Genomic DNA, 14,962 nt, shown 5'->3' with positions numbered 1-14,962 from the left:
TTGCATCCATACTGGGCTGCGTCGGTAACACTTAGATACCGTTTCATTTAAACTTCACATACACGTAAGTGCACTTAGTTGCGTAATATTACCATCACTATGCAAATTCTCATTAGTACTTCATTTTCAATGAACTACAGGAGGGAATGTAGAAGCGAATTGTGTTGCCTCAGGTCATCGTGACCTTAAGCTCACAATAATTGAGAACACAGAGCAAGCAGTCTGGGAGCCACGTACACATTTTGGCAGTAACATTGTTTTGGCAGTAACAATGTGTGCACAGGCGATAAGCCGAGTACAAGTCTTGAAAAACAAAACCATTAGGCCCACTCAAAGGCCCACTCGCACGCAATCCGGTCACAAGCCAAGAACTTCCAGGAAATGTTATCAGAGCGTCCAGTCCTGCACATACATCCACACAGTGCAATGTTGAAACTATATAAACGCCCAGATTTGAAATGGGAGTTGAGAAAAGCTAGATGTGTTCTGTTGAAATGTGAAGCGCTGTGTTACGTGTACTGAAGACAGCATGTCAATTTGATCTATAAAATAAACGCTTCTTCTCCCGTCCTGGGGCAATCAGATGATCAACTGAAGGTGTCCTGATTTTTGACCATTGAAAACCACCACATTATCAGCTTCCATTGGACCCATGAACCCACGGTTAAGCTTAGAAATGTTGGTACAGGATCTAGGAAAGATTGGAAGTTTTAAGCCCTGGTATGCACAGCCCTTACCCAATGAAGTACATGGCTTACCCAAGGGATGTCTGATATTGAATGGCAGGAAAACAGAACAATCATTTATCTTTTTAAAGAGCAACTCAGGTCTGGTTAAAGAAAGGATGATGTTTTATGTTCAAAAACATCCATTTTGAGCGTGTGTTGAGGTATAGTTTTGTAAATGTGAATAATTGCAAGTGCATCATTTTAGTGTTGCAAATCTTTGATTTGCTTTGCTTGGATTCCTGATCAGATACTCATCTGTACTACCAGTGATGAGCTACAATAAACGGAATCTTTAACCATCTGACTAATTGGGTGCTATCTGTATGGCTTGAACAGGAGGGCATTGATATGTTTTAATGATAATTAATAAAATAATTAAACTTTATTGTCATTCCACTGTCACAAGTACAGAGCAACAAAATTAATTATCTGCATTTAACCCACCCCCTTGGGGAGCAGTGGGCTGCCATTGTGTGGCACCCAGGAGCAGTGTGGGGTTAAGGGTCTTGCTTAGAGACCCAGAGTGGCAGTGGGGGATCGAACTTACTTTTAGAGTGCTTCACCACATTAGTAACAGGATTTGAATGCACACTTTATTGGGCAACTGCTTTATAGCACACAAATGGCAACCTTCTGGTAGAAGATACCTCCAAGTAAGGAATAAAGACATGTCAGAAGTGGGATTCGAACCCACGCCTCCATTGGAGACTGCGACCTTAACGCAGCGCCTTGGACCGCTCGGCCATCCTGACTTCCTGCCAAATTTGAGAGCTTGATTGCGAAACATTTTAAATAACCTGGGAGAGCAGGTGGGCATGACTAGGGCTTTGTCCAAGACCCTAAGAGCTCCCACAACATGCCTATGAGAACTCACCCTGGATCACAATTAACATAAGGTCAAGATAGATCCACCTTGGGAGCTCAAAGAGAAGAGGTGGTTGTAGCTTGATTCCCAAGTTTAGGACCTGGATACCCACAACTAAGTCTGGAAATTGGCTTTGGAGCTTGAGAAAAGCAAACCAGTTAAAGGCTAGACATACATTACCTAAGAATAGCTACTAAGGAAAATGAAACAGTTTGTCATAAACCCCTTTGTCTTGATTGGGGAACTACAATGAATCCCTTTCGCAGGAATGGCTGCTAAAGCATATAAACAACTCTTCAAAAGTCCTTTACGCTCATCCAGGAAGCAGCGGGGCTTCAACTGGGTTAAAGAATGGATATTGTAAGATTGAGCTGCTGTGGGAGGGGAAGATGCACATGGAATATACTTGCAGAGCTGCTTAACACTTGATTCATCTTGTAAAAATTATTTGTGAGAACCTTTCCTGTATCGTAAGGATGAAGGGTCTATAAAATGGAAATTGGGTTTTCAGGGATTAGTGGTCCTTGCACCCAGCATACTCAAGCTCCGGAACCCCAAAAAGATACGCATCTAGTCAAAAAGCCCAACTGGATAAAACTTTGACTCATGAGGAGAAAAAATCCTTAAAATGGACCCTGGGGTATTTGGAGTTAGGGAAGTGTACCTTTATTCTCAGGGTACTATCAGCTTCCATTGGACCCATGAACCCACGGTTAAGCTTAGAAATGTTGGTACAGGATCTAGGAAAGATTGGAAGTTTTAAGCCCTGGTATGCACAGCCCTTACCCAATGAAGTACATGGCTTACCCAAGGGATGTCTGATATTGAATGGCAGGAAAACAGAACAATCATTTATCTTTTTAAAGAGCAACTCAGGTCTGGTTAAAGAAAGGATGATGTTTTATGTTCAAAAACATCCATTTTGAGCGTGTGTTGAGGTATAGTTTTGTAAATGTGAATAATTGCAAGTGCATCATTTTAGTGTTGCAAATCTTTGATTTGCTTTGCTTGGATTCCTGATCAGATACTCATCTGTACTACCAGTGATGAGCTACAATAAACGGAATCTTTAACCATCTGACTAATTGGGTGCTATCTGTATGGCTTGAACAGGAGGGCATTGATATGTTTTAATGATAATTAATAAAATAATTAAACTTTATTGTCATTCCACTGTCACAAGTACAGAGCAACAAAATTAATTATCTGCATTTAACCCACCCCCTTGGGGAGCAGTGGGCTGCCATTGTGTGGCACCCAGGAGCAGTGTGGGGTTAAGGGTCTTGCTTAGAGACCCAGAGTGGCAGTGGGGGATCAAACTTACTTTTAGAGTGCTTCACCACATTAGTAACAGGATTTGAATGCACACTTTATTGGGCAACTGCTTTATAGCACACAAATGGCAACCTTCTGGTAGAAGATACCTCCAAGTAAGGAATAAAGACATGTCAGAAGTGGGATTCGAACCCACGCCTCCATTGGAGACTGCGACCTTAACGCAGCGCCTTGGACCGCTCGGCCATCCTGACTTCCTGCCAAATTTGAGAGCTTGATTGCGAAACATTTTAAATAACCTGGGAGAGCAGGTGGGCATGACTAGGGCTTTGTCCAAGACCCTAAGAGCTCCCACAACATGCCTATGAGAACTCACCCTGGATCACAATTAACATAAGGTCAAGATAGATCCACCTTGGGAGCTCAAAGAGAAGAGGTGGTTGTAGCTTGATTCCCAAGTTTAGGACCTGGATACCCACAACTAAGTCTGGAAATTGGCTTTGGAGCTTGAGAAAAGCAAACCAGTTAAAGGCTAGACATACATTACCTAAGAATAGCTACTAAGGAAAATGAAACAGTTTGTCATAAACCCCTTTGTCTTGATTGGGGAACTACAATGAATCCCTTTCGCAGGAATGGCTGCTAAAGCATATAAACAACTCTTCAAAAGTCCTTTACGCTCATCCAGGAAGCAGCGGGGCTTCAACTGGGTTAAAGAATGGATATTGTAAGATTGAGCTGCTGTGGGAGGGGAAGATGCACATGGAATATACTTGCAGAGCTGCTTAACACTTGATTCATCTTGTAAAAATTATTTGTGAGAACCTTTCCTGTATCGTAAGGATGAAGGGTCTATAAAATGGAAATTGGGTTTTCAGGGATTAGTGGTCCTTGCACCCAGCATACACTGCATGAAAAGTGAGATTTTCGTCCCAGTAAACTCCCGCAGATCTCCCTGATTTTCGTGAGTTTCCGACAATTTGCAACCCGCGCTTGTCGTCGTTTGTCGTGCCACAAATTGTCGGAAACGGACTCTGTAGTATGTGGAGAGCGATCAGCTGTACTAATGGCCCTAATTAGCATATGAATGCAGCAAACCCGCGCGGCTGGCCAGGTCTGGCTTGAATAACCTTCTCAGTATTGGCTGAAACCACTATTCTCAAACAAGTGAAATCGCTCGTGATTGGCAGCAAAACCACACGTGGCCACGCCAGGCTTTAATTTTCTTATTGAGTATAGGACGGAACCACTTCTTTTTAAACAAGTAAAATCGCTCGTGATTGGTTGGCATATATATATATTTACATAAATATATTATTCATAAATACACAACATTTTATTCATATGCTGTATATTCATGTTATCCTACACTACTACACTATTATTAGGCTACCATCAAGGACATGAATGAATTTATACAGGAAATGAACATTTGCCAGGAAGCTGTTTATGCAAAGAAAGAGCTTTATTAAAACACACACAACTATATACAATGCGAGGATATGCCCACACATGCGTATCCAAAAATTACAACTCCGTGAACTGTCCGTTTGCCTCCTTGGGGTTAGAGGTAACTGGCAGCATTCCCTCCGAGGCAGGTCCGATGTGCAGACGCCTACTGTGTGTGGCTCTGTACTTCGGCATTGCTTCTAACCGGGACTGCAGCTTAACACAGAGTTCAGTGAGATCCGGCCTACGAAATGACGGCGGCCGTACAATCCCTCTGCCAACGACGCCATCTTCTTCGTCAGACATGAGGTCGACGGTGGCGGACTTCCAGAGTTCCACTTCCTCATCAGCTAGCACACTCTGCCTCGATTCCAGCAGCTGTAAAAAAAAAAAAAAAAAAAAAAAAATGAATCAGCATTATGCGAGTGTTCGCTGGCTGCGTATATCTGAAGCTCCTGCGTACCGTCTCATAATACGTCTTACAGGCAGCTTGTTGGGATCCTCAGGCTTGCCCACCAGAGGGCGCCGAGGATCCCCTTCTGCTCTTTGTTATTTTCCCTTAGGGCTGGAGTTACTGTTGGGATCTGGAGATTACCCTCTGTCTCCAGCAGAGTGCGCCGTGGGTCTTCTGGAGCTGGAACCTTCCAGCACACCTGATTTCCATCTACTCATCAGGAGACCTCCCCTTTATAAGCTCCTGCCAGACCTTGCTTCCACGCCGCAGTGTTGATCTTAGTTGGAAACCTGTCTCTGATCTGAAGCTCAGGAAGAGCTGCATCACAGGAAACCAGTCTCAAGCCTGAAACTCTAGGAGAGCTTAACCTGCTAATCTGCCCTGGTGAGCCAACCTGAAGATTCCTATGTGGAATCACCCTGAAGAATCCTATGTGGATATTCCCTGTTGTTCTCTATTAGCCGTAGCTTTAGGCTAGGCTGCTATTAGCCAGTTATTAGTCAAACATATATTTACCGCTAGCTTCTCTTCTTTGAGTTTGTCTCTCCCGCACAGTTGTTCGACTGCAGAGTCGCCATCGCGTCCAAGAGGAGTTGAAGGCAAGTTGAACGCTAGACGTCGTCCAACCATTGATAACGTACCAGCAAAATCCAAACAAAGGAACTGGAGATAAAGTTCTTCTGAGTATAGCTCCTCCAATCACATACGAGGTCATTGTTATACGGAAGGACTCGCGAGAACAGCTGCGTCTTCATGTTTTTTTTTTTGGTTTTTTTTTTTTTGGTTTATTGGCAATTCCGTGTAACAATACAGAGTAATTCAAACATCAAACAAAGATACACAGCAGTTGGTGACATTATAACTTTAAAAAAAATGAGACATATAATGTAATAAATAAATAAAAATAAAACAAGGGAAACAAACATATAAATAAATAAACAAATAAATAAAATAAACATAAAATAATAATAGCTAGGGGTTTACATTAAGTTTATGGTCATTTAACTTTTTGTAGCTTCCTGTCCTAAACAGTCTTTAAGGAAACATATTAGAAGATGCAATATTGTATATATGAGAGAGGAGTTGCTGTAAAACAATGGTTTACCACAGATTTAAAACTAGTAATAGCATAAAACAGTCTTTAGACTTTTTATCAGCAATTACTGTGGGTAGCACAACTTGTGTTACAGAAAATAGCAGGCTTTGGAGATATGTTCTGGAGAATCTTGATTTATACTATACTACAGAACATTTCAAAAGGCTGCTGACTTTTTCTATGTTTATAGGTGAAAATAATAAAAACTACAAAAGAGCAACTTTGCTGTTCTCCATAAATGTTGGGAAAATTGTTTAAAAGTTTGTTGCATAAGGGCGTGCTTTGGTAGCCCAGTGTTTAGCGCACAAAACCCATGTACAGAAAGATTCCTTAGTCCTCGACATGGATGACCCGGGTTCGAATCCTTGGCCGCATGTCTCTCCCTCTCTCATACCCCCTTTCCTGCCAGCCTACTGCCAAAAAAACGAGACACTAGTGCCGTAAAAACTCCAAAATGTGCTGTAAAAACTCCCAAAAAAAGGCTCTTGCATAAAAGCTTCTACAACACAATGCTGTTGATGGTAGATTGTTTTGAAGGGTCAGACAGGAAAGCTTGGTAAACAAATCTAACATATCTGAGATGCCGATACCATTTACTGTGAAAGAAAGGACAACGGAGAGAAAATGTAGAGAATAATGTAGGAGTGCTGCTAGAATTCCAGTTCCCAGATCTGTGTTTTCTATTACTTCTACAACCACTAAAACTTATGTTATAAATGTACGTTATTGGCAAGTGAAACCCTGTCAGAGCTCTCCTTAGATATCAGCCCAGTTACAGTTTGCCCTGCAAAAATAATCTGCTCTCTTGAAAATCTCAAACTCTTGCCACATTTCAGGCATCAAACATAAACATTTTTTAGTGAAGAATCAACAATTAGTTTTACCCAATCATGAAGTGTAATTAAATATATTGGATATTTTTAACTTTTTTAACAAATAAAAAACTGAAGAGTGGGGTGTGCAAAATAAATCGGCCCCTTTTACTTTCAGTGCAGCAAACTCTCCCCAGAAGTTCAGTGAGGATCTCTGAATGATCCAATGTCCACCTAAAAGATACTAAATAGAATCCACCTGTGTGTAATCAAGTCTCCCGATAAATGCACCTGCTCTGTGATCGCCTCAGAGGTCTGTTTAAAGTGCAGAGAGCATCATGAAGAACAAGGAACACATCAGACAGGTCCGAGACACTGGAGAAGTTTAAAGCTGGATTTGGAAAACAAAAAGATTTCCCAAGCTTTAAAAATCCCAAGGAGCACTGTGCATGGAATGCACATTTTACCTTGCTTATTCTGATTCACATTTTACCAACTGATTCTGATTAAAACTAATTTTTGAAATAAATTATATTGTGTATTTTTTTACATAACATTTGCCATTGCTAATGGCATACACAGTAATCTAGCGTACTTTAATTAAATAAATCAATTCAATCTAAAATGTAAGAGTCTATAATTAGGTCATACTGAGCCTGATCTATTTGTACCATCTATTTGGGGGATATTTATTGCCACACTTTGGGCCACTTAATACCAATTTAGCATCAAATAAATGAGGCAGCCTACCTCAGCATTGTTGCTGACCTTATGTCCTTATGACCACAGTGTACCAATCTTCTGATGGCTACTTCCAGCAGGATAATGCGCCATGTTATAAAGTGAATCATCCCAGACTCATTTCTTGAAACTTTTCCACTTAAGTAATTGTGAATTGAGCATATTGATAGACAACATTTTATTTTTTATCTTGAATGCAAATTTTTTTTTAAATAATTACTGCTCTAAATGTATTGCTCTGTCAGCTAAAGATTTGTTTTGGTCTCTATACTTTAATTAAATAAATCAATTCAAGCTAAAATGTAAGAGTCTATACTGAGCCTGATCTCTTTGTATCAGAGATTTTCTTACCTTTTAGAAAAATGTCACTTGGGGTAAAACCCCCCCTGCAACCCTGATTTGCATTTGTATAGCTCACAGCATTTTCATTTACATGTTAAAGCCTCCCCTAGAATTCCATGGGGGGGAGGCATGGGGGGAACACTGCCTAAGAAAGTCCACGTCAATTTCTGACAATTTACGGGAGTTTTCGGCGAAGCCTGCAAATTACCGTAAACTGCCGTTAACCTGAACTTCCACGACAATCTACAGTGCCGCATATTGACGAAAATCCCACTTTTCATGCACTGTAATCGATAATAATAATCAACAGAGTTCCACTTCTACCCAACTTCCAAAATCACATTTATCCATGCACATTGAAAAACATACACTGTAAACCCAAACAGTACGACTAACTTAAAGTCATTAAAGGAACAGTACACCCAACACATGTCTGCTGACATTCAAATAATGGAGGTCTATGGTGACCGAGACAGAAAGGTCCATAAAAGTCCACAAAAAACGTGTCAATATTCCTCCATACTGCTCGTCCAATGTATTCCAAGTGTCCTGAGTGGGTAGCATCCAGAATTTACTCGAAACGAAGTCATTTAGAATGTTTTTAGAGCATAAACAGTAGTGTATAGGATTTCCTAAAAGCGCGCGCCAGCGCGTTCAGGACGCTACGGAAGCCGGCAGACCAAACCAGATGAAAGTGCGCAATCAGCGTCTGCTCTGCCGATAATGCAAGCGTAGAAGAAGAAATGTGCTGTTTACCTGTGCAAAGAAAAAAACAACAAAAGAAAAATGTCTGAGGACTTCAGTGTTGAGGAAGAGCATGAGTTCTTTGCCGAGCTGAATGCGCTGGTTTGGTCTGCCGGCTTCCGTAGCGTCGTGAACGCGCATGTGCGCGCTTTCAGGAAATCCTATACACTACTGTTTATGCTCTAAAAACATTCTAAATGACTTTGTTTCCAGTAAATTCTGGATGCTACCCACTCAGGACACTTGGAATACATTGGACGAGCAGTATGGAGGAATATTGACACGTTTTTTGTGGACTTTTATGGACCTTTCTGTCTCGGGCACCATAGACCTCCATTATTTGAATGTCAGCAGACAGCAAGAAGCCTCCCAGATCTCCAGATGCATTTGAGATATCAAAAAAGTACTCCAGAGTTTTGTTCAGCATGGGGGTGAGTAGAAAATGAAGGCTAATCATGGTTTGGGTGTACTATTCCTTTAAGGGTAGATAACTCAAAATCAAGTTTTCTGTAAAATTAACTATAAATTAATGAGTTTTCTGACTATTGAGTTTATGTTGTGTTTGTTGACCACAGCGGTTAAAGTGAGTTTGGGGCGCCTTCGCAAGCTAGCAACATTAGCTCCGTGTTACTGTACACCTGCTAGCATCCACTCATCAGCTGCATCCCTCTGAGTCTGGGGCTTCTCCTAATGCTCGGAGATCTTCTGTGGTGAGTATGCTGTAAATGTTTCTTCTTTCTCTATTGTCTGTTGAAAGATTCAGCTATGTTATTAAGAGAAAGAATAGTATTGTACAAGTTAACTTGTCACGTACACAGGTCTGCCCATATATGTATGTTTTTATAGTTCACAAAATCTAAATAATTTTATCTCAATTTAAATCCTTTTAACTAAAATGAAGAAATAATTTCTGTTAACTGAAACTAAATAAAAACTAAGCTTTATGAATTAAACAAAAACTCACTTAAACTGTATTGTATATTTAGAAATCTAACCAAATAAAATGGAGATAAACCAGTGTGAATGATGGCCAAAAAATATAAATATGTACATTTTATTTAGTTTGTAAGTGGTTATTATGTGTAAATTAAACATGAAAGTTTTTCACAGAGAGCTGCTGTAGGCCATATATCATCATTCCCACAGACTTAATTAAAGCATTTCATCTGGTAAGTAAATTTTTTCTTATTTTTCTTTTTTTTTACTTAAAAAGTAAACATGGATCACAATGTTTAACGAATTGAAATAATGAAATAAATTTTCCATTTCTCTTATCAGCTCATTTCATCCAGGGTGGATGATGAGCAACACCACCAGTATCTAAGGTATCTTTATATATTTATATATTTTTTAAAGCTGCATTATTAAGTACTTTAAAAATAGCAAATTTAAGTCAATTTATACTGAACAGAATGAACATGTTTGGCCTTATTAACGTATTGAGTATTTTACATCATTAGTCAGTATTTAATTAATTGTTCCTTTTGTAAAACAAGTCTCTCATTCTCTACTATTTTTACTGAAGTTGATATTTAATAGATGTGAAATAATTGAGTCCACCTGTAAACTTTAATTGGGTTGTAAAAAGGTAATATTAAAGGAGAAGTTCGGTTTTTTACACTTTAAGCCCATTTTCTGTAGTGTCCAGGATGAAATCGAATGATCGACACCAAAAGTTTGACAATTGGTCCTGTCTCTGCTTTTTGGCTCATTTAGAATCACCCCCTGGCTGCTTTAGAATGGCTAGCATAGAGCATGTCCGATAATGTCCTTAAAACAACCTTAAACGTTCTTTTTTTTAAATATGCTACTCACCGGGTCGTCAGCGCTGTTCAATGACGTTCCAAAAAAAGTTTCGTAAAGAAAAAACGTTCCTGTAGTGTTTTATTTGCATTTTGTAAATCCCATTGAGTTCTGTTGGAATAGTCAATATTCCGCTGCCACCGGAAACGGAAATGGGGCCTGTTTACACAGTTGTAGTCTTTTCGCTTCACTCTGTGTACTCCGACGTCGAGGTGCTAACGTCTCTGTTAAACACTTTAAAAAACTCTGAAAATGGAATACGAAAGGTGGATTCTTGATTCTCGACGTCGGAGTACACAGAGTGAAGCGAAAAGACTACAACTGTGTAAACAGGCCCCATTTCCGTTTCCGGTGGCAGCGGAATATTGACTATTCCTACAGAACTCAATGGGATTTACAAAATGCTAAATAAAACACTACAGGAACGTTTTTTCTTTACGAAACTTTTTTTGGAACGTCATTGAACAGCGCTGACGACACGGTGAGTAGCATATTTTAAAAAAAGAACGTTTAAGGTTGTTTTCAGGACATTATCGGACATGCTCTATGCTAGCCATTCTAAAGCAGCCAGGGGGGGATTCTAAATGAGCCAAAAAGCAGAGACAGGAGCAATTGTCAAACTTTTGGTGTCGATCATTCGATTTCATCCTGGACACTACAGAAAATGGGCTAAAAGTGTAAAAAACCGAACTTCTCCTTTAATAGTGGGGATTCTCCAAATTATTACAGAGGATATGCTTAGATTAGAGTGATAATAGTTATTACTTTTATTTCATTTGTAACCTCTAGATCAGCACCTATTTTATTATGCTTACCCAAACACTCACTCATTAAAGAAATATTTTATTTAATTGCAGGCCTAACATGGACTGGAGATGCAAACTATGTTCTATGTCCCTGGATACCCGGGCAAAGTTATTTAAACATTATCGTTTGAAACTTAGTCAGCATTCAGAAGTCAGCCCACTGCCGTGCCTCTACAGCAATTGCATTTGCACCTTTCAGTCATTTAATCCAATGAAAACCCGTCTGTCACACTGTCATACTGGCACAGGCAGACTGGATGCAACTGATGGAGCACAAGCACCACATTTATGTTTCACCTGTTCCTTGTGTGACTTTAGGAAGCCTTTTTCTAAGTCAACATTGTTTGGACACTTGAGATGTCATTTAAGAAATCACAAGATGGTTATATGCCCTTTCAAAAACCTCACCATTGATGCACTTTGTGACTAATTTTTGTTGAATGATTGGGTGTGTTAGCTTTGATCCCGCCGCAATGTCTTTTTTTTCATAGCTTTTATAATTTGTTGTTTAATTTGTGTGTTTCTTTTTTTTTTTTGGTAACAAGATGGATGGGCTATCCACTCAGTTTCTTTTAAAATAAACATGGTCTTTCTGTTAAATAACGTTTCAGTGACCTGCATCACTGTTAGGCCTTTTTTCTTCTGGCTAAACTGGTTTAACGAAACTATTCCCAATGTTTTATTAAAGGTTGTTTTAAAACTTAAATAAAAAAATACGTTAACTAAAAAAGAGAGTTGATGTCTATTTCTGTTTTTAGACAATAGGTAATAAAACGCGATTTTGCTGCTCCTGCTGCGTCCGGTGTGAACGTAGCATTACTTTGAACGGCCGGTTCACACCGATGTCGAGCGGTTGAAGTTCCTTTGTCACACCCCCCAGAGTAACAGCAAGCACAGCGTTCATTTGTTTCACCATGTTTTTCACATCGGCTGTGAGATGGGCACGCATGGAGTCACAGATTAACAGCGATGGTGATGCGTGGAAAAAAACACCTGGTCTCCTCACATACACCTCCCTCAGCCACTCTTTGTTCTGCATAAAGCACATACCTGTTCTTTTATACACAATCCTCGCCCACACTTCCCCCTTTAACGTTCTCATGGTGGTCTAAACAACGTCCGCAGTAACAACACACATAGGGCGCACCGCACATTTTGAGGGAAAAAAAAAGACGTTTATATGCGCCTTATAGTGGTGAAATACGGTAGGTTAAAGTTATGCTTCAATTGTAAATATAATGATAAACAGGAGGGAATTGTTAGAAAATGTATATCTTATCATTTGTATTTCAAGTTACAGCCATTTGGCCAAGGAATGTAAAGGGCCTGGTATTATTCAGCTATGCAGCCGTACACTCTAAGCCCGGATAAGTTGAGATTACTTAAAAAATTTGAGGAAACCGTTTGCCTTAAAAATTTTCAGTAATGCATGATAAAAACTTGAGTGTATTTCACTTCAACTTTTAATTTCAGAGAAATAGCTATTTTAAGTTCATTCCAAACCTAGATAATTTGAGATTACTTAAATTTTTTAAGGCAACCAGTTTCCTCAATTTTTTTAAGTAAACCATTATGATAACTGGAGTCTATTTCACATAAACTTTTCAATTCACTGAAATAGTCTTAAGGACAACCCTCTAATTTACAAGTTGATGTTACTTAAAATGATTTCTAAAAACACCTTTGGGAAAATGCACACTTTTGATTAAATCTTTGTTACATGGAAACCTTTTTATGAAAAAGAAAATCAGACAATATTATATTTTTTTTTTATTTAAATTTCAGCCAATCGCTTATTGTTTCAGCCGACATGTAAAGTCAAAGAACATGACCTATCTTTAAATTCTCTTTCAAAAGATTGATTTTTTCTAAATATTGAAAGACATTCCTGAGATGGTTATTAATCAGCCCAACTTAAACCACAGTCTGCTTTATGTGAACTGAGCAAAACAGATAAACAAAAGTTTATAATCCATATACTGAGTTAACAACAGCATTCAATATTTGTGAATGAAAACTACACTAGAAAATGGAATCATTTTGGCCATATTTTTTCCCCAAATTGTTAATGTTCAATGGTCATACAACCTTTGCTCATGAACTAAGCATTGTTTGATCAGAACATTTTTTTTTATCTTACTTTGATCAGAAATGTAAATTTCTAGAAAGTTGAACTCTTCTGGACCTAACAGAAATCTAAAACATTCCAAAATCTTAAAGCTGTCATCTCCCAATACAACAGAAACATTCTAATTAACCTCAAGATTACACAACTAATAGTAAGCGGTTTACTTAGTGCTTGAAGTGGACCTGGGTAAATAAACCCCTATTCTTTCTGAATGTCAGTGTTAATGCCATTTGACAAAGTGCAAACAGTGCAACATTAAAAACTAAGCACATGGCATCAGGAACTGTAAAATAATTACTGGACTTGGAATCCCATTTTACACTGAGAGGTGATTTTTCAGAGACTGGATTTTGGGTGACAGCTCACTTTTACCCATGCTTAGCATCACCTGTTGGACAAAGAGGAAAGTGTTTTTCATGTACCTAAGATGATCCAGGTGCAGTGCGTATGTCAGTCCAAAAAGGAGGCAGAACGCAAGAGGAAGGTTGGCCAAGTCATCCATCACCACACTCCCTTCCAAGATGATCCCCACTCTGGCTGCGTTCAGCTGAAGACGTTCTTCATCAACACAAAGGATTACCACTGCAGTTTGGCTGTACATGTCCTGGTCAGCTGGATCCTAGCACAAACACACACAGAGAGAATTACACACAAATATTTAAAATGAAATCACTTTTAAAAATGAATGGAAACCTGAAAATAATGATTTTACTGCTGGCAGGAATGGGAACTTGTCTGAAACTGACATACATGCTCTTGTCCATTTTAAGTACCGAGTATTTGAACAACACTCAGAAAAAGCTGTGTCATGATACAACAATTTTGTCTATTATATTGTTTACAGTATAGTTTGTTCACATTTTTCAATGTTTCATTCAACATTTCAGACGTTGGCTCCTACATATTCAAACAGGATGCAAATACTCAAAACAATTAAGTAATAAATGCCATTTCCTTATTGTGTCGGATAAAACTCGTAGTTCTTTTTTTTCTCCTTTTATTGCATCGTAGCTGAGCTAAAACAACTCTTACCAGATGCAGCAGGTATCTGAACAGCACCACGTGAGGTCCGCTGTGGTATCAACCGTGGTGAAGCGGGTGAAGCTCAAACTACGCTTCACAGGGATATCAAAAGTTTAGCTGATTCCAGTCCTCAGTCCTTGGCCACCATCCTTATGGCTAGCGTACAGTCTCAGGGTGCTGGATTTGGGGTGGTACCCTCTGTGCATGGTTAGGAGCTTTCATGGCTTAACATTGTGGCCTGTACCTCCTCCTTTAGCCAGCTAGTATAGCCATTTATTGCCTGAGACTTATTCTTCCCATTGTGCCGGCTCCTTAGGATCTGCCTTACTCGTTGGAGGTATTTGGCCGTAGCCACTTTCCTTGTTACCTCTTAAGCCATTAGGCGTGTATCATGTCAGGGCCTGGTGCTGTCCAGTTTTTCATACCTGAGACTCTTTGTTGGATGTCTGCCACTGTGATGTTGACTGGATTCTGTTCAGGGAGGTTGCTGCGGTCCTCAGAGCCACCGATCACTGTGCATCCATGTTGTATGCTGCCTTCTTCTCCCATATGTCTTTCAAGTACTGTTCAGTTTCCAGCCTTGGTGGGGTTGTTCTACTATTGATCACCTGCCACCTCTCCATTCTCTGCAACGTCTTTGAGGAAACAGTCTTTCCTGTCGGCAAGGTCCTCCAGCTGCCTCAGAGTCGGGGGATA

General features: G+C 39.6%; 2 non-coding genes across 2 annotated transcripts; both read right to left on the bottom strand.

Annotated features, from left to right (window-relative positions):
* Positions 1-1,397: 1,397 nt before the first annotated feature.
* Positions 1,398-1,480, bottom strand: trnal-aag. The gene has a single exon. It is a non-coding gene; the product is annotated as a tRNA-Leu (tRNA).
* Positions 1,481-3,039: 1,559 nt separating this feature from the next.
* trnal-aag lies at positions 3,040-3,122 on the bottom strand. Its single transcript has one exon. It is a non-coding gene; the product is annotated as a tRNA-Leu (tRNA).
* Positions 3,123-14,962: the final 11,840 nt, after the last annotated feature.

Source organism: Cyprinodon tularosa, unplaced genomic scaffold, assembly GCF_016077235.1.
Source record: "Cyprinodon tularosa strain WSP-4 unplaced genomic scaffold, ASM1607723v1 ctg967, whole genome shotgun sequence".
NCBI classification, from domain to species: domain Eukaryota; kingdom Metazoa; phylum Chordata; class Actinopteri; order Cyprinodontiformes; family Cyprinodontidae; genus Cyprinodon; species Cyprinodon tularosa.
The sequence above is the reverse complement of the archived record's forward strand: the minus strand, read 5'-3'. Positions and strand labels throughout refer to the sequence as shown.